We start from the raw sequence: 19431 nt of genomic DNA, 5'->3' as shown, positions 1-19431 counted from the left end.
AAAGTTACCGAGGTGTTTTCCACATCTGAGCTGGCACAGAGATCCGTCCAGTGAGTGCACGTCTCTGGGTCTTCCTGCAGCCGTCAAAGCCTCATCCACTCAGCTTCCCTGCTGCTGTGGCCCCCTCCTCTCTCTCTCTCCCTCTCCCTCTCTCCTCCTCTCTCTCTCCCTCTCTCTTTTTTCAGACTCTGCTGCAGCACCCTCAGCACCTCAGTTGAGCAGGAGCACCGCACTGAGTCACAGACGGAGACACGCACGCACTCACACTCAGTCACTGACTCTCTCTTCACACACACACACTCACTCGTGTACGCACACAAGTGAAGCCTCCTGCGGTATCCCATACGGCGCAGCGGCTTTTCCAAGCGCATACCAAGTGCGTCCTCGCCGAGGGATGGGAAGTGCAGCGTCCGGGTGCCAGAGCGCACAGAGCGGCGTAGTAGAGTCTCACTGAGCGGGGAATGCTGCTGGAAGTCCGCTGCTATTTCAAGCCTTTCTCGCACAGGAATCTCCTAACTCTAACAGCAGAACCAGCCGGGATTTAAAGTGAGAGTCAAGTGATTTCGTCAGGATTTTACGCGTTTGTCATTTTTCTTTGGGGTGGCAGCTGAAATACCAGGAGTTGGGGATTTTGCTCCGGACGTGCCTCATTTCCGCAGTGTCGATGCGGCTGCGGCTGTGAAGTGATCTGCATAGATTACAGGTAAGAAGAGCGGGGGAAAGAAGGCTGTCACTGCGTTAGTTTGCACTGCATTCAGAGTAGGTCCTCGGGCTGTTTCACTGCTGCAACACTCAGGAGTATTCGGAGGTGAAGTTACCCCTGCAGCGGGCAGGTGATCCGGGGCGCGCTGCACCTGTTCTGGCTGCGCCATGGCGGCTCTGCGCACCAGGGCGACTGGGCGGGATTCATCCCGAACCTGTCCGTCCTAGTCGCAGTAGTAGCACGGCGAGGAATTCTAGAACATGTCTATAAGCTCTGCTGCGTCATAAATATTCCAGAATTTCATGTCATCCCTGCTGTCGGCTCGTTCCCTCCTGCAGGCGTGAAACTCTGAAGGTTAAGAACAGAAAGACTCGACACCAGATTTACACAGTGTGGGTGACTTTGGCTGATTTAACCCAAGGTCCAACCCGAGACCAGCCTCAGTGCCATGTATGCACCCATGTTTGGAGCAGCTGGGGTTTTGGTCATTGATGGACTCCAAAAGTACACAATAATCCACGTTACATTTGTTTTTTATCAGGATGTTTAGTCAGGGTGCTCGGCAGAGTCAAAGATAATCATGAAGGTCCTTCACAGTCAGGGTTACTGGTTCACCATGTGACCACATGTGACCACATTACTTTATGCAGGATCATGTTGGTTCATAATTCTCCCCATGTGGCTTCAGAAATGCCCTGCACCCGGCAGTCTTCTCCGCACAATTCTCCCCATGTGGCTTCAGAAATGCCTTGCACCCGACAGTCTTCTCCTTTTGACCATGACCCATACAAGTCAAAAGAGTCGGAACGTCACAAAAGGAGCATTGCTGTGTGAATTATTCTTTCAGTGTAGATACATATGAATTCTGTAGGGACTACAGGATCAGTATGCAGCAGGCAGCTGAGTTTTAATGTCATCTTAAGCCCTTGACTTTTATTATCAATGATCGTCCTATAATTTCCTTTCTAAAAGGTCACATGATGGTGTGTATTTTAACATTAAACTGTTTCCGTTGGGCGAAAAAAAGATCCATTATTTAAAGAGGATCAAATCGAACCTTTTCCCCAGACACTGCAAATGAAGGGTCATGTATCGTTGTACGAAGTAAGCCACACAATCCACTCTGCTCACGTGATCTCCGATTACTGAGCAGTACTGAGTTGATGTTGTTTATCTTTGAGATAGTATTAGTAGAGTCTTAACAAACTGCAGGACTCGTACGCATACAGTATCTCAGACATGTAGTACAGGGCAGTTCGTACTCTTTAGCATGTGAGGTATATAGTAGGTTTTTACATCATCCGTGCGGCTCTGAAGTTTCACACGGTGACTGTGCTGCTCTTTTTTGACCTCTGTGGGGTCAGTGTTTCTGGTGGGTCAGGGCAGCTCGGGGTCAGTTCCCAGGGAGGTGTGTGGCGATGGAGCTGACTGTTTTACATTTAAACATCTGTAGTCGTTCCCTGCAGTCTGATGTAGGTCTTTGATACCAAATGTGGCTCATAAACTTTGCCGCCCCCCCCCCACCTCCCCCGCCCCTTTGCTCTTGCGGCATCGCTCCCTCTCCCCAGCCCCCTTATTATGCTCAGAAAACAGCTGCTGCTCCAGCCCTGTGTAAAATGCAGATCGGCGGTACAGCAGCGAGCACACTGAGCACTCTGAGCCCCTCTGCTGGTTTTTCTCCCTCCCTCTTTATCCACCTGCACTCCACTGCACTCAATGCATCAATTCAGCGTTACCCACCCTGAACTCCCCCCCTCTCTGAGGTTCTACCCCACAGCCTGTTACCATATTCAGGCAAATACCCCAGAAGACAAGCAGTATTATCAAGTTAGATCAAGGCGACTCTAGTCTTCTAGTGTTTGATTCAGACTCTGAACAGAGCTCGCTCGGTGGGACACAGCTCTATGTATACTGGGAAAATCCATGAGGGGCAGTGTGGTCACAGGCTGCTGCTGCAGTGGAAAGATTGATCCCATCCACTGGGCTACTGGTGATTGGGCAATTTTAAACGCCTGTTGCCCAATACTTTGCTAATTGACAACATGTACCCCTGTGCTGCAGCACATTACTCCAGAACTGGACATTCCATAGATGATTTTCTGAGCCCAGGGCTTTGCAGTGGTTGATTAAATCATTGTGTTATTGGATTTTCCGAGCTGTTTTTCAGAGGAAAAGTCTGTTTTCGAGTCAAAGTATGATTTTTTTTTTTCATGGCTTATTAGATGAAAGCCAAATCATTAGATGCTGCTGTATGATGTGCGGTCCATTAGTTGCTGTTTAACTGCCTGTGACAGTCGGGCAAAAGGGAGATATGCTTGCCTGCAGGGCAAACTGCCTCACACCGCGGGCTTGAATTCCTCTGCTTGTCTGAGCTACGGCTGGCAGGCGCGTCTTTGTGTTTGTGTCTTGGTGTTTTTATGTGATATTGCTCACGTCAGCTCGTTTCTGATTGTTCAGATGTACCTGTGTGTGTCTCTGTGTGTGTGGTAGTGTGTCTTTTCATCGTGTCAAGGTCTCAAAAGGAGAGAAAAAACATTTAGTCCCCCAGCAGTTTGATAATCCTATCTCATCTATGTCTCGCCTTCATGTCGTTTTCACCAAATTCCAACTCTGCTCTGAAACTCCTGAAGGCTGTGGGAGCACTTGGCAACCCACCAGCTCCTCCCCTCTCCCCTCACCCTTCTCTCCCTCCGTGCTGTCCATCAAGCCCTGCCTATAGGAGCTGCAGCAGCCTTTATCGGGCTGTGAGCACCTCACACTGACATACAGCCCCTGTCCGTTAGCCAATGTTGCGTTTGGAGCGCAGGTGTGTGACCTTGTCAATATTATGGCTCGCTAATGGATAAACTCTTACTCTTACTCCAGCAGTAAAAACATGGATTCAAGTTTTTTGGGGTTCCTACACTGGTGTAAGCAATCGCCATGTCAGCTGTGAACCATATGAGTAGGAGAGATTGTGGAAATACAAAAGAATGCTATAGCAGTGCCTGAGGCGGAAGTGTGTTAATGCGTCTGTGTGTGAATGATGCATCTGTGACTGCCCTGCTGAGGGTCCAGGCCCTATATGAATGCTCTGGTCACAGAGACGTATCGTCATGTTCGTCTGAATGATGTGTCTGTGGGTCGGACCTGAATGGAGCCCAGTGTTTGTTCTCATTCTCGTTCTGTTGCTGTCTTTTCCACTTGATCTCTCTCTCTCTCTCTCTCTCTCTCTCACACACACACACACACACACCCTCCTGTGGGCTGTGACAGGACGACCATGCACAGGCTAATATCGGTCACATCCCCTTTAACCTCACTGGACACAACAAACATGATCCACCTATACTGTTAAAATATACTGTTAGTATACCTATACTATTCTAGAATACTTCATGGACTAAATACTAATAAACTATAAATACATAATTGTGTTATGTTAATTTTGTTAAGCCAATTTCATTATTTCGTTATTGAGGTCAGGACAAGTACATTGAATATATATATATATATATATTGATAATTTACATTTTTCAGTTTTGTACCATGGACACTGTTGTTGTAGAGGTCATAGAGTTATACCAATACTGAAAATACTGTGCTCAGAATATGACAAATGACTTTATGGCTGAATTGTGAAAACATCATCTAGAACCACTCTTACCTTGGACACAGCAGGTATAAAAGTGGCCTTACATGCCTGTTGCATTACATTTGTATTGATATTTTGAGCATGTAGGATGACCCTAATATCAGCTGGGCTTTGCTCCCACAGTAAAGTCATTTTGTCTTTTCCGAACAAAGATCTTCTTTTTTTTTAAATCTCTTGTTTACAGTAACCACTGACTGGAGCGTTCAAACTGTCTAACTATGAACTCATAAACGCAATCATTTGTGGAATTTACTCTCAGTACGCCTGAAAACTCAGTGTGCCCTGCAAGATTCACAGTCTATTATATTTGAGTTGACACTTCATTAGAAAGATGGCATCACCGTCTGATGGCTTGGTGGGTTTTTCATCTAAATTCCAATTTGGGAGGGAGGACAGAGGAGTTGCATGCTATGCTACATTAGGAGAATAATTGCTTACAAGTATGTAATTAACCCTTTGGTAATTCACCATAGAGCTGCATATTGATGTTTGCAAGAGCAGAGACGGCGTTGCTCCGAGGTGAGGATCTCACAAACAATGGGCACCGTAAATTCTGCAGGGAGGAGAATCAATACACGTCCCAGCGTCCCGTTTAATGAGAACCTTTGTTCCCAGAATGCTTTACTCAGCACATATGTGATGCAGAGGAGATACTTATAATTGTCTCTGACTGTGTGTATGTGTGTGTGTGTACGTGGCCACACATATCCAGGGTTTTAGAGCTCCTCTATTTTCTTCATCCATATTAGCACCGGGAGTCAAATGAAGTTGTCACATGCTTTTATAATGTACATGCTGTCGCACCACTTTTATTTTCTCCCTGCAGCCTCCTCTGCTGCTGCCTTTCATCTTCTTCTCAATCCTTCTCTCCCTCTGACGGTTAAGGCCTGCAGCTCTCTCTCTCTCTCTCTCTCTCTCTCTGGTATCTCTCTGCCGAGCACATAACTTTATCTGTGTGTACGCCTGTTGGTTGAGGTGAAAAACATCCCATCTGTTGTGACATTGGAATGACCTATCAGGCTGGATATCACGTAAGAAGAACACAACGACACAGGGTTGTTGTTGTTGATGCTGCTGTGAAAGGGAACAGGAAGATGAGCAAAGGAACCGATGCATTAGTTTTTTTTTTTTAAATTTATTTATTTTGCCAGACCACGTTAGGCACTTCCTCCGGCTTCTGTGATTCACGCCGAGCCGTGATAAGCCTGATATATGTATAAACCGCTGTCTTTGATGCAGCGGCAGATGACACGCCGTGGCATATTGGCTCTCATGTTTGTGTGTGCCAAGCCGAGCATGACAAGCAGTAAATTAGTTTTGTTTCAGATGCATGAAATGATGAGAAAATTGCAGACACTCTTAGGGGCATCTCCCTTTCTCCTCCTCCTTGCTCACTTTCATTTGCTCCCATGCTGACGCCTTAAGTCCACGCCAGGATTAAGCCCCTAATTCCATTTTCATCCTCTCTGTCGCAGAGAAACATGGGCATGCATGCTGAAATGCATGCGTGCACACACATTTTTATTAATCCATGCCAGACAATGCCCCCCCGCTCCCTCCAGCTCTTAGTGTTCATCATCTGACCCACAACACAGTTGAACTTCACACACCTATTGTTTTTCTGTTTTATTCCCAAACATTTCCTATAAATTTATAAAGAATGACTCCAAACTCATTAGGTTTAGTTTGACAACAACTTTTGTTGTCATAGCAACCAATTTTTTTCAAAATATGAAGACAATATCTATCATACAAATGTGATTTTAGCCTTTGGATTTTGTTGTGTACAGTAGTTTTCACCCGTTTTTATTTATCATTTTCTGACAATTTTTTACAATTTTTATTGGCTCAAAGAACGCATAATGTATTTTTCCTTTCTTGTGTAACTCTACTAAAACACTAGTAGTATTTTATAGACAGTCAGTTAGTCAAATAATCAAGTATTCCAAATTCTACGCTTTTCCCTATAGGATTTCTTAGTGTCAGTTCCATTGTACTCTTTTAAACTCTACAGTACTACAGTACAACATTGGTGTGTTGTATTTTTTTTTTCTATCTGTTTGGTCAAGTAAGCTGAGTACTTTCCCAACTCCCCATCATCTGCCTGTTCCGGGGCCATCATCAGTATGCACTGGTAACACAGTGATGGTGTAAGAGTGAGTTAAGGCAGGACTCCTGCTATTCTGTAGCCAGAAGGCAGTGGCTTTAAAGAGGAGGAGGAGGAGGCGGAGAAGGAGGATCTGCTAGACTTTAATGCTCTTCTTACATCAGGATACACCACAGTCAGGCACTTTAATGTTGGCGGACGTAACAGAGAGATTTAAACAGACTTACACAGGATTTTCATGTTATTCTTCTCACTATGTTCTACTTCCTTTGTGTCTTCAATTTCTTGAGCGTTTTTTTTTTCTTATTGAGGGGATTTGAAATGGTCCGTGTTAATGCACCTCCTGCCCAACTCTTATTTTAGAGGTGTTGGCCGCTCTCCGTAGAAGAGTTGTTATTTCTAATGTTGTTTTTTTTTTTCTATGGTGTAGTCATTGACTTTCATCAGTGAGTGCCAGATATTGATTTTTGATTGATGAGATTAAAGCTTCCAGGAAAACGAGGGTTTTCGAGGGAAAAACGAGGGATGATTCCCCCGAAAACTGGTGAATCATCAACCGGTTCAAACTGCAGCCGCTGTTTACTCACACATGAGCTCATCCTTCAACTTTGACCCATGTTGGATTTATTTGATGTTCACTCATTCACTCACTTGTTCTACCTTGTGACGACTGCTGAGATTCGTAATAATCAAAACTACTGAATACACAATAAAAAACTACAACTACCAAAAATCCAAACGTGAAGAATCTGTAAAATCAAGCAGAGAACGATGTGATTCTCAGGGTTAATGTTGAACGTACTCATGGCACCAGTTTAATTTGTTCTCCTCCGTAAGCCCTTCTTGTGACTTGAAAAAGCTAAGGTTAAGTTTAAAGATTGTTTTTCTTTTTTTTCATAGCAACCTGTTATATTGTAGCAGAACAAACAAAACCGATTCGTGTGAAGACCTGCTAAGATCAGGTCAAACAGGAACCTGATCCTGGAACAGGAGCCTCACTTTCAGAAAGAAAAGACTCAGTTCAGACAGAACTATTCATAACTTTTACTAAAGTGATGAGGCAAAGTCCTAACCACTACTGGAGTTGCTGTAAATAGTTTTGGAGAGTTTTTTTCTTTTCTATATCCATTATCACGGTGCATCACGGAGTGTAGCCGAGCTTTGATTAGGCTGTTCTGAACTGAGTGGCAAAAAATGTGGCCATAAGTTGTTTTCTTCCACTTACAGAAAATCAAGTGTAAAATCAGCCATAAGAAGATATGAGGAGAGTGAAACAGAGAGGAGAAGAAGGAGAAAATAGGAGTAAAATGCAGTGTAATAAATTTGCATCCTCTCTGCAGTGTCAGTGTAAAGGACAGATGGCTAGAAACGAGCCCGTCTTTGTTTACGCCACAGGGCTTCGACGGATGCAGGGAGGATGAAGACGACGTGTTGATGCAAATGTAAAACTTAACTCAGTTTGTGCTGAGATGAAAATGTTTTTATTAGGATTCCGAGAGTACGTCTTTGGTACCAAAATATCAGTTGTGTGATTCATTTTTGTTTTTCATTAAGTTTCAAACCAAGTGCTCTCTTGAAATATTGATCAGTCTCTGCTTGTGTCGAAGTCAATTTAATTAGCCTCGGAGAAGGACGAGCAGAGACGGAGAAAAGAGTCCTGCGAGCTGAAAAACTTTGATGTGGGAAGATGTAGAGATTCTGCGATTGGCCGTTTCATGCTGAGTGAATTATTCAAGCTGTTCTGTGCGTTGTTGTGTTGTCTTCTCAGGTCTGACTGAGGCACAAATCCTTAAACCGAACCTGAGTTGTTTTATCTTGAGATTTGTGCTTTTTTGACTGCAAATATTTGGAATCTTTTTTGCAGTTTGAACACATCGAAAATGAAGCATGCTGCTTTTTTGGAATACATCTAAGTAACTATTGACAGTGGGATATATTTGCTATTTGTAAAAGAAACATGATCCTTCTCGTATAATTTGGTGAAATGACCTCAGCAGTGAGGATATGGAGATGTTTTCAAATACTTAGTCGCAGCTTAAGCATGACGCTAATACTGATTAAACAGAATACTTTTATGACTACACTACATCAATGCGTCGGAGCCACTAGAAGAGGACACTCTGTTGTTTGTGCAGCTGAGGCCATGACTTCTATTGACCTTCCAATCAATTTTTTTTTACCCTGTCCAATAAGTGGTTCCACTTTACCGTTTGTTTTTATGGTGTTATTATGTATATGTACAGTCTGTCTGTGTTTACTCTGATGACCTCCACACACAGCGTGATGTCAGTTATATTTTAACCCCATTGAATATTAACTTGGTCCTCATTCTCACCATAACGGGATAAGGTGAAGTTATTATTGGCAATTACTGGCAATTACTGGCAATCGAGCGTGAGGTGACATCACTGCAGCATTAGTGTCGGCCGTTCAGACAGTGCATATTTGAATGATGTCAATGGATAAATGCTGTGGTGCAGATGTGAACACATTAGCACAAACATCTGTGCAGGGAGTTGATTTGAATTACACCGTAGACATGTTTGTATTGGACACAGGCCTAGGTTTCCCAGTAATGACTGCAGTGTTTTATTACGTGGGGAGCACTTCAGTTGCAATGTTTTTTTTTTGTTTTTTTTTTTACATTGACCTTCCTTCTAAAATGACACACTTCTATCCGTCCACTTCCTGCTTATTTGTCACTCCCGCTGTTGTCTCCCCCTCTCTCCGTCCCCCTCCCTCCCTCCCTCCCTCCCTCCCAGGCCTTAGTCATAATACAGCACCATTTGTTTGTGTTTAAAATTAGAACAGCTCAGCTGCTGGAAGGGCAATTTTGACACGTCCTGTCAAACTGCTCATTTTTCACTTCTTCTGACACCGTCCCTGCAGGGCCGCAAGTCAGTGCAGGTGAACACACGCTGTCGTCTCCAGTTTGTACTCTTCTCTTCTTTCACTATAACATATGGCCTAATCTACAGCTGAGTACCCCAACCTGCGGGGCGGGGACCAGTACTGAGCCATGGATCTTTGGGTACCGGCCCATACAGAAAGAATACAAGTTTTTATTTAGATTTATTTTGTATACATGATGTACTTTTTGTGATTGGTTTCTTGCAAAAAAAACTGGTCCCTGGTGGGGACCACAGACCTACTATTTAGGGCAAATATTTCTGAAGAATAATGTATCGATAGAGGCCATACAGTACTGTCAGTGTGTATTTGGGTTATTGAAAGGTCGTTCGACTGACCTCATTGTAGACCAGGGTCTTTATGATCCTTCTTGATCACCCCCTGGGATTAAATGGGAAAATCTCTAATCTGTTCACTTGTAGCGAACCAAATGAAGTACTGCACAGATGAGCCTCACAGATGTGCACCGTGTACTTTCTTATATTTTATTTTCCTGACGTGTGTGAGTGTTACAAATGGGATAACCTAGAATGGATTAACCAGATTAATTTGTGCAGCGACTTTCCACTTCTTTTTTTATAACGTTAACATGCAGCTCAGCCGACAGAGAAGGAGGAGAAACACTATTTCAAAATAACCCACAATCCTCCTGTATTATGAGTAAGAAGTTAATCTCAAAGGTTAATTCTGCCTAAGCTGGAATCCAAAAATGAGAAAAGCCGAAGACCAACACAAGACCCAACGACAGATGTGTAAATAAATAAAGAATTGAAATGAATTCAAAAGGTGAAAGCGTTAGCAAAGTAGCTTTCTTTATCAGGACTGAACATCTAAACTGCTGCAAGTCTCATCCTGTTCCTGAGTCTCTTTCAAAAAGTCTGATCTCGCCCGGGGTGATTTTAGGAGCTGTTATTTACAGTCAGTTACACACAGGGTGTAAGCAGGTGGGAATTAACACCTCGTGTCTGTATGATAAACTATAAAGTGATGGTAAAGTTTTGGAATTCACTTACGGGAAATATAGGGAGAAAAAAAGCAGGAGAGAAGTCAACGAGAGGCTCATCCATCATCATCTCTCATCCATCGGAGCTTGATCCTGGTTGTTGGGTGTGGTGGCTCTGTCAGCTCCTCTGAATGTCAGGCTTTTTGGGCTTGTTAACAGCAGGCCGTTTAGCGTGTCCCATCAGGAAGAATAAACAATGATAAATTGCAGTTACACAATGTAAGTACCTCAGATTGGCTCACTTACTGGAACACTGGAATGAACAAACACCTCCATTATTGGAATTACTTATTGTTTTGGATGACAGGACATCAAAGACCTTTCAAATGTTGAGCGTCCTGGGTTTTAACTCTGCGTCAGTGTAAATCAAAAGCTACCTTTAGTCTGTTATTGGAATTTTCCGCTATAAATTTTGGGTCCTACCATAGTTCATTAACTATTGGTTTTATACATTAATGCCATTATTTACTTTGTATTTACTCTTTTTTTTTTGCATACTCATTGCGACATTCAAGCAAGTCAAATCTATAAAATAGTTCCACTGAAATATACTGGTTGAAACAGAATTAAAACCACACATAGTTAGAAACAGTTAACAATAAGTTTATATTTTCACCCCCAGCACTTGGTAAAAGAACAGTATTTGACATTCAAATAAACCCAGCACTTGGTAAAAGAACAGTATTTAACATTTAAATAATCCCAAAGTAATGGTCTTAGTATTCTATGTCATTAAGGCCTCAGGAATTTCCCCCCAGATCACTGTAAAAAAAAGTAGCAAAGTAATGGTCTTAGTATTCTATGTCAGGAGTTTCGCCCCAGATCACTGTAAAAAAAGTTGTATTTTTGGAGAGTATGAGGTAATATACACCATACATCTACTGCAAAGTGTGAAAAATGTTCTGTTTTCCTGCGTGTTTTTGGTAGTTGGGGATCTTGTCACATCGAATTTTTCTGTGATTTCATGGACCAGATGTCAATAGTTGACTCTAAAACATGATTTTCATTGAAGGACGGAGGTGATGGCAGTGGAGGAAATGATACAAAGATAAGAAAATGATGTCGTTTTAGACAAAGGTTTATGCACCTCTGAGACTCGGTCATTGATAAGAATAGACTGACCCTAAATCTGACATTGGTGAATGACTAACAGAACATTTGGAGTCAATGTCATCACTCCCTTTAAATAGCTGTGGAATCATCTCCTCTGTTTCCAGGCTGCCAATTTCTGGTCCGTATCAGCCAACAAACAGCACATCCTGATATTAATGACTCCGTGGTAAGCTACAATTGGCAGGTAACACTGACTCTTGTCAACACCAGACAAATACAGCGTGCTTTGGCAGCACTGCTGCAGAACGCTGCCTGGAAAGTGACAGAAAGCAAAGCACACGGAGGAACAACACAGGTGCTTCTGGTCTCCTACTGCAGGAGATGATCTGCTTTAACTCATAATAACTCTTTGTAGACGGTAGGAAATGGATGATCTCAGGGCTTAAAAAAAAAACAATTTATCTCCCATGAAATCGAGGAAAGTTTTAGTTTCTGTTTCTGTTACTTATCTGAGGTGAAGACGACGTTGATTTGTCTACATTTCTGCATTCCTGTCTGCCCGTCAGGGTCAGGAGCCAGCGTAGTAGGAGAAAAAGAAGAGGTAGCTACAGACGCCGTCAGTGTGCTCCGTGAGAGCGGCTGTCAGACGGTGCCTAGCAACACCATTTAAGGATCTTTAGCTGTATTTATAGTAATTACAGCAGAATATCGCTGCCTCTTTTATGCCAAATGAGCTTATACGGCACAACATGACTGTGACTGCAGGGCAGTTTGAAGAACGTTTGAGAACATGGCTCTCTTTGTCAGCATGTCGTGTCTGCTGCCTGCTGAAGCAGCGGCTACCAATGTTGTGTTTGTTTAAGCCTTTTGAAATGACTGTTTGTACTGGAGTATTATCTAACTGCACGGCTCAGACTTGCACCATGAGTCATTTAATGAACCGTTCTTTGCTTTATTTGATTTAAATGTTTTGTTACCACTGGGGGAATCAAAACACACAGCCTGGTTGTTTCTAAGCTTTCGACTCCACTCCGTCCTGATATAATCCATGCCTTTATTAGGTTACACTCTGTAAACTGTCTTCTTTCTCCATCACGTGACGTGGCCAGTGAAATTTGGAGGCTCCGCCCACTGAGGAAGTTACAGCGACTCTAACCCAATCAGAGCCAATGGCTGATGGCAGGACAGTGGGCTCATCAACAGCCGTAATGACATTAGTGTCCGTGGACTCTGTACTGATAACACACTCCACCGATCTCAGCCTGCATCAGCACCTACTGTGCACTGTCTTCAGCTCTGCCAAGTGTGTGTGTGTGTGTGTGTGTTCATGCAATGTGACCTTCCTTGGCAAACCGAGGACTGTTGCAGTGCCATAAGGACCCCGTCATCCCTCCAAACCTCCCTGCACTACGCTGTAGTCGTCAACCAGAACCAGCCGCAGAGATAATTTCTGCAGTGGTAATCATTCCTGGAGGCCCCCGAGCTCTGAGTGTGTGCTTGGAAAAAAATGGTTTGCATTTTTGACTCTGTTGTATCAAGGAGGATTAGCCGGTCTTAGATATGGAGAGAAAAAGAGGATAAGTGGAAAAAATATTAAAAGAGACAGAGTTGAAGGGAGGACGATGGGCAGATGCCGGCTGTTCTTAGGGGTTGTCTCATCTTTTTGGTTATGTAGTCTGGGAAGAACATGGAAAGAAATTACACATTTATGCTTGTTCGTTTAACCATTTTACAAAAAGTGTCTTTTGAGGACGTGCTCTGTCTTTGTCTCTGTTTTGCCAACCAGCGTCACTCCCTGTTCTGCACAGAAATCCTAGCCACACTGTTGGGTCTTCCCCTTTTTTTAAGCCCAGCAAGGACATGATCTCTCACAGAGCCGAGCTCAGCAGGGCACCTCGCCAAACGGAAGGCACTTTGATCCGCTCACTGTGAAAAAAAAACAAAACATACCTTAATCATTTTGATATTGCTATGCCAGGCTTTTGCGGGAGGAAAAATTATAATCCTGGCAGGGGCTCAACATAAACATTGCCCTTTAAAAGTGACCGGGGTCTTCCAGGAGTCATTAATATCATCTTTCTCTTCTGTGAATATGTTTCTTCCTCTTCAGAGCCACTTATGTGGTCAATTAGTAAAAACCAATTCCCTCGGCAACGTCTGGCACAGAGGTTGATATCTAATATGTGTTTAAAAGGTGAAAATAATGTTTTTTGGCACGTTGATGTTTTTTTTAATGGTTGCTACATCTGTGGTTCATCATGTCAGAGTTCGTGTTATTTCTGTCTTTAATATGAAATGCGCCCAGTTGACGGTTTAATCTCGAGGCTTTCTTCTTTAATATCAACAGCTCTGTGGTGGATTAGACTTCCAAACTCCAATCTAGACAGGGTATCTGGTGACAGTAATCCATGCTGCTAATCCACAACTTGGTGTAAACAGCAAGGACACACGCTGTCTTCTCCTTCCTTTTTTTATATTTTTTTTTATATTGGCATTTCGTGGCTCCCGCAGCCTTCCAGGAAGAGATAAGAGTGCCATCTGTCTGTGAACCCGCAGAGGTTAGCTTAGCCACAAAGGTACGTTAAACCTCACCACTTCTTTATTAACAAACTTTGTCTCTACATATGGCTGCATATTTCAGAGTGTGCAACAAGGGAATTCCTCCCAGTGGTGTAGGCCTACAGAAGTATATATAGCAGATACCTAAGATACTCCAAAACATATTATTATAAATGTATCGCAGCAGTGTAGTCTATATGTAGAAAAATAGGCAAGGCTTTTAACCTAGGGCTGTTGATACAGTATAACCTACTTCAGCATGTCTGGAATTGAACCAACAACCCTCCAGTGGTAAGACAACTACACCTTATTTACAGTCAAAGATGTGTCTAATTATAATGATATTCCATTAGCAGTAGAAGAGTGACCTAATTTGGTTTTCTGTAATATTTGTTATTCCATTAGCAGTAGAAGAGTGACCTGATTTGGTTTTCTGTAATATTTGTAAAAAAATTCAACCTGTCCTACTTTGTTTTTTTTAAACTTTTCCTTTTGTATAGGTTTATCAGTTAAAGAAGGGTTTTGTGATGATGAAGATGATGAAGATCAACACGTGTAAATTACCTCAAGCCTCTGCCCTCTCACTCGTGATAGGTAAATAATGATGGGCTGAAAAGGTGCCAAAGAAACTCCATTAACGGTGCCACCACTCGCAGCCTGGACCGATGCCATCGTGCAGGTCGTATCCATTGATTCATGGCTGTTGGCGCTGAGTACTCACACAGCATCTTTCTGCCTCTGCAGCAACTTGATCTGGTAATAAATCCAAGGCGTCAATGATGATGGCCAATCCATAAACCTGTCTCCCAGGCTGGTATCTGTTCACTTTTTCGTAGTGATTTGTGCTCAATCACCTCCATTTTTCCTAAATGATGTGCTGTATAATAGGATTGGTGTTAGACAGAGAGGATGTTGTCGTATTAGTAATGAGTCATCATTCTGCATTCCATCATTTGGATATTCTCTGATTCTTCTTGGCAGAAAATCTCTCCAGTGTTGATCTGTTCTGTCTTAGCCATAGCTGGAAAATACTTTTTTTCTTCTTCTTCTTCTACTTTCAACTCTGCTGAATAATATTCACCGTCGTCAGTGCTGAGGTTCACTGCCAGCTTTTGCTTACAGGGAAACGTCACTGCGCGCTATAATTCCACCGTGAGTGTGTATTTTGGAGAGTTTCACTTGTGGTTTGCTTAGTTTGTGTGCCTTAATTTGTGTGTGTGTGTTGTGTGTGTGTGGATGTTTTCACTAGATTATGTTAGCTGTGTCATAGCAACGTTTATTTCTGTGCTCAGTGACAAGGCACAACAGGATTGTACTGCAGATACTTATGCTGATGTCTGTTTTCTATTTATAATTCCACTGCAATTCATTATCCGGGAAAACCTAGTGTTGTTATTTTCCTCACTTGGCTTCTGATTGGCCTAAGCCCCTCCCCTCCCATGACCTTAAAAAGGTAGAAGACAAATTGACAAATTAATTAATAATTAATAAATATTCAAATTCCTACTAAGTAGTATATAAAAACATTGACCACAGTAGACAGCAATAGTGCTAATCTTTGATAATCTAATAATAATCTAGCAATTTTTACTCCATTCTGGATTTTTATTGAAGTTATTCTCCCTCAAACATGTAGAAAAATACAAATAATCTGGCATATTTACATTAAACTGTCCATAGATATGTACTGTCCCCTTTAAATAAAAAAATAAAATGAAATAAAATATATGTAACATGCTAATCTTTATATGTCCACTGCTGGAACGTTGTTGTTAGCTTGTCCCGTCAATTGAATATATTCTTCTAGTCGATGGTGGTAACCGTCAGTCACTCACCTCCTCTCTCCTCTGTGACAGATTAACCCAGATACCACACGCTAACAGCTGTATTTGTCTGTAATTACGTTTTACTCACTCATAATCTCCTAATCCCATTTGTCTTAAAGTGTTTTATGGCTGTGATAGATATGTTTTAAATATATCCTTTACACTGTGGGAAGTTAAGCTGTTTACCGCGGTCTCTTGGTGAAGACTTTACCGGTAGACTCTAAATAAAAGATTATTTAGTGGCAGCTGCCGGAACTGTTGTTTGTCGAGGTCTGGTCTCTGTGGTTCATCAAAGCTCTGCCTGATTCTGATGTTCATGGAATCAACATCTAAATAAATACTTGGAGGTGACAAACCAGAGCTCCGTGCTTTTGTAATAATATATTTTGTAGCTTTAATCAATCTCTGACATTTTTACTATCCTTTTCTTTTCCATTCTCAATCGTTTATCTGCCTCTTCCCTCCCCTAACTTCCTCTTCTCTTCTCTAGCGCCTCCTTTCTTCTGACCTTTCCTCCCCTTCTCCTCTCTTTCCTTTCTCCTCCTCTTTTTCCCTCCCCAATCTCTCATTATTCCCATCTTGTCTCCTTTCTTCTCCACTTCCATCCTCTCCTTTTCTATCCTCTCCTCTCCTCTGCTCCATGTTCCTTTTCTGTCACCCCCCCTCACCCCCCCCCTCTTCTCCATTTGTAAACAAAGTCACACATTTACAGAACTAAACCCACTTTCACAGTTTCCTCCTCCTGTCTCGGTGCTAACGGCCTTTTTAGACAAAAACAATGAAACGAGAATCTGCCAATTATTTTCTAAACGCCGAGATGCTTTTTACTCACTTTTCAGTCTCACACGTAGAGATGATGCACACGGAAGAACGCTGTTTACGTCCGCGGCACGTGATGGAAGCTCGTGCCGTGAAAGGAGTATGGCGCTAATCATGAATACATTAGCAGCCCGTGATGTGTGTGTGGCTGTGAACATGTGGTGGCATGTGTGTGTGTGTGTGTGTGTGTGTGTGTGTGTGTGTTGGTGGTTGATGTTCTGTTCGCTGTCAGAACAGACAGTGATTCACTCTGGTCCCAGAGCTTCAGCCACATGAATGTTTTATTAACCTGTGGATCTAACACTGGTTCATGGATCTCTACCTGTTCAATTCTACAACTAAACCAAAAAAAAATATTGAATGTATTATATTTAATTCTAAGATGAAAAATAAAAAAAATACTGAGCAACTTCAAGAGAAATAAAAAAAAAAGGTAATTTTGCAACAAATCCTTTTTTAATTATTTTTACATGATAAAAGTTTGAAAGATGAAAGAGTCCAATCAGTGCACTGTCATGGTTATAAGTAAGAGGTGTGAGACTTTATTATTCTTTTTATTTTAATTTTTTAAATGGGTGTGAACGAGGCTGTGGGCAGTGGGACCAGCCTGGCTGTGGGGTCCACACAACTCCAGTTAAGGTCTCATGATGATCAGCAGGCAATGGCAGACTCCCTGTCAGGGAGGATAATTGTGTTTCACCAACAGATTCATGTGGCAGACACATCACATGTCGAGGAAACTGTGAAGAGGATGTTTTTCCTTTTCCCCCAGAGTATGAGTGTTTCATAGATTTGCAAATTCCCATTTATTCCTCTAAGGAGGGCAGCAGTTCTCCTCTCAGGTTTTAGGTTTTGTGTTGATTTGGAGATGACGTGAAGGCTACATCGCAGACTCCCCTCCTTCCCCCCGTGTCTCTCACTACGTCTCACACCCTCGTTGTCTCCTTCCTCACAACCTTCTTCCTGTCTTCTGTGTTTCTCTGTTAATAATAACTTAGTGAATAAAGTTGTCTGGGAGTTTTAGAGTGTCGCTTTAAGGCTGTTCCTCCCTCTTTGGTAAATGAGGAATGGCGTCTCCGGAGCTGTACGCTGTATTAGATTAATACGCAGTTTCACTTTTATTTTTAGAGGAGCGTTCTGGGACGCTGCTCCGTCATTACTCCTCCAGTAGCAGCAACAACAGCAACAGCAGCTTCCTCCAGTTCTCGTGTGTTTTGTCCTTACTATAACATTGTGGTAGTTATTTCAGGAAACTCTGGCTACGTTGGGTTCCGTAGCTTCTCCTTCATAAGAGTGATTTCATACAGTGACAGTTTCCCTCATTTTATCCCCGAGGCCTGGTTTATTTTCTGCCGCTGTTTAACGGCTCCTTGCCACCTTATCCTTTTAGTTTGACAATGATGCATTAACTCTCAGCGGTGCTTGCTTGAACAAAAAAAAAAAAAGAAAAAAGAGAAAATACGCATTTGCGCACATCATTGTATCACTTATCCCTCCCATCATCATGTTTTCTTCTTCTCTTATCGTGCTCTCAGAGTCTACGCTCTGTTCTTCCAGACGATAGTCAGGCCAGATTAGTTTGATTTCACTGAGGTTGCATTTGACATCACCGCAAGCTGTGATTTTCATGGATGTGAACCGAGGATGAGATGCTCAGTAGGATAATGTCAGATGTTACTGATATAAGCATTTGTACAGAGATGTGTTAAGATACTTTTTTCCCATATGTCCCACATGTTAAAGCTGTCATATCTCATTAATTGCAAAAACAAAAAAGTCGTTCTAACTCTTCTTGCAGAGAAGAGCTTCATGGTAGAAAACTGTAACATCTCATCTGACACAGTTACATATAATCGATTTGATCTTGAGACGTTGACTCGGGGCCAAAGAGTGACCAGTTACATATAATTTTAAAACATATTTAATAAATAGTGTTCCTTTTGTAGACTTATAATTTACACCAAAATGTTGGTCAAGGACATTCTATTATTAGACCAAAAAAAAAACAAACAAATCAAAACTGACTAGAAAGTCATCTGTGGCTAAACGATGACTTACTGAATCAGTGCCGACTGCCATGTCAGTTGGAGAAACAAACAAGAGTGAGAGATTTGTTTTTTACAAAGTGGGACAAGAAAAGAGAGTTCCGGTGTAGTACATTTTATAAATAAAAAGCCGACAAAATCAAACTTACAATTGAGTGCACTGAAATAACTAAATATTATTATAAACAAAACAATTCCATTGACCAAATTAGGACTAAGACTAATTTACAAGTCAAAACACAAAGACTAACTCACAAAATTCACACTAATTGAAAAATACTGGTTGGATAAATTAGCTGAATCCAAAATCTTCTTCACCGTACTCATACATGAAACACAGAATCAGGACATTCCTTCGATCTAATACCTAGACTGTCCCAGGAGAGACTAACGTGAACCTCCAACTATTACAACAAAAGCTGCTTTGTGCAGCACAAACCAGAGCTAACAGTCTACCTAAAGACAAAATGCCACGATAGTTTGTGCGTCCGTAAGTGTTTGTTATTTCCGGGCATGTATTATTAGGACTCGGTGATCAACCCAAGGACTCCAGGGAGGGAGGTGTATTTCTGCACACACATGCATTTCTCCTCTAATTGTTGCTCCTCAACGTACAAACCTGCCACTTCTACGAGTGTGTATCTTTACAGGGAGGGGAGAAGAGAAGAGCGTTTTTCTCTGCCAGCTCTGTCAGCAGGTGAGCAGGCCTGTAGGGAGAAAAGAAAGAAATCGCCAAAGCATGCAAATTGCAACTCCAAGGAAAGAATCAATT

At 42.2% G+C, this 19431-nt stretch overlaps 1 protein-coding gene across 1 annotated transcript in view; it reads left to right on the top strand.

The window, feature by feature from the left end:
* The first annotated feature begins 205 nt into the window (after positions 1–205).
* The window catches only part of plxna4 (plexin A4), a 208526-nt gene continuing 189300 nt past the window's right edge, over positions 206–19431 (top strand). Inside the window, exon 1 of the mRNA XM_008315637.3 lies at positions 206–703. The gene's annotated coding sequence lies outside the window, so the exon portion shown is untranslated. The remainder of the gene's footprint in view (positions 704–19431) is intronic.

Source organism: Cynoglossus semilaevis, chromosome 8 (assembly GCF_000523025.1).
Source record: "Cynoglossus semilaevis isolate Cse_v1.0 chromosome 8, Cse_v1.0, whole genome shotgun sequence".
Classification (NCBI taxonomy): domain Eukaryota; kingdom Metazoa; phylum Chordata; class Actinopteri; order Pleuronectiformes; family Cynoglossidae; genus Cynoglossus; species Cynoglossus semilaevis.
This window is presented reverse-complemented; position numbering and strand designations above follow the sequence as displayed.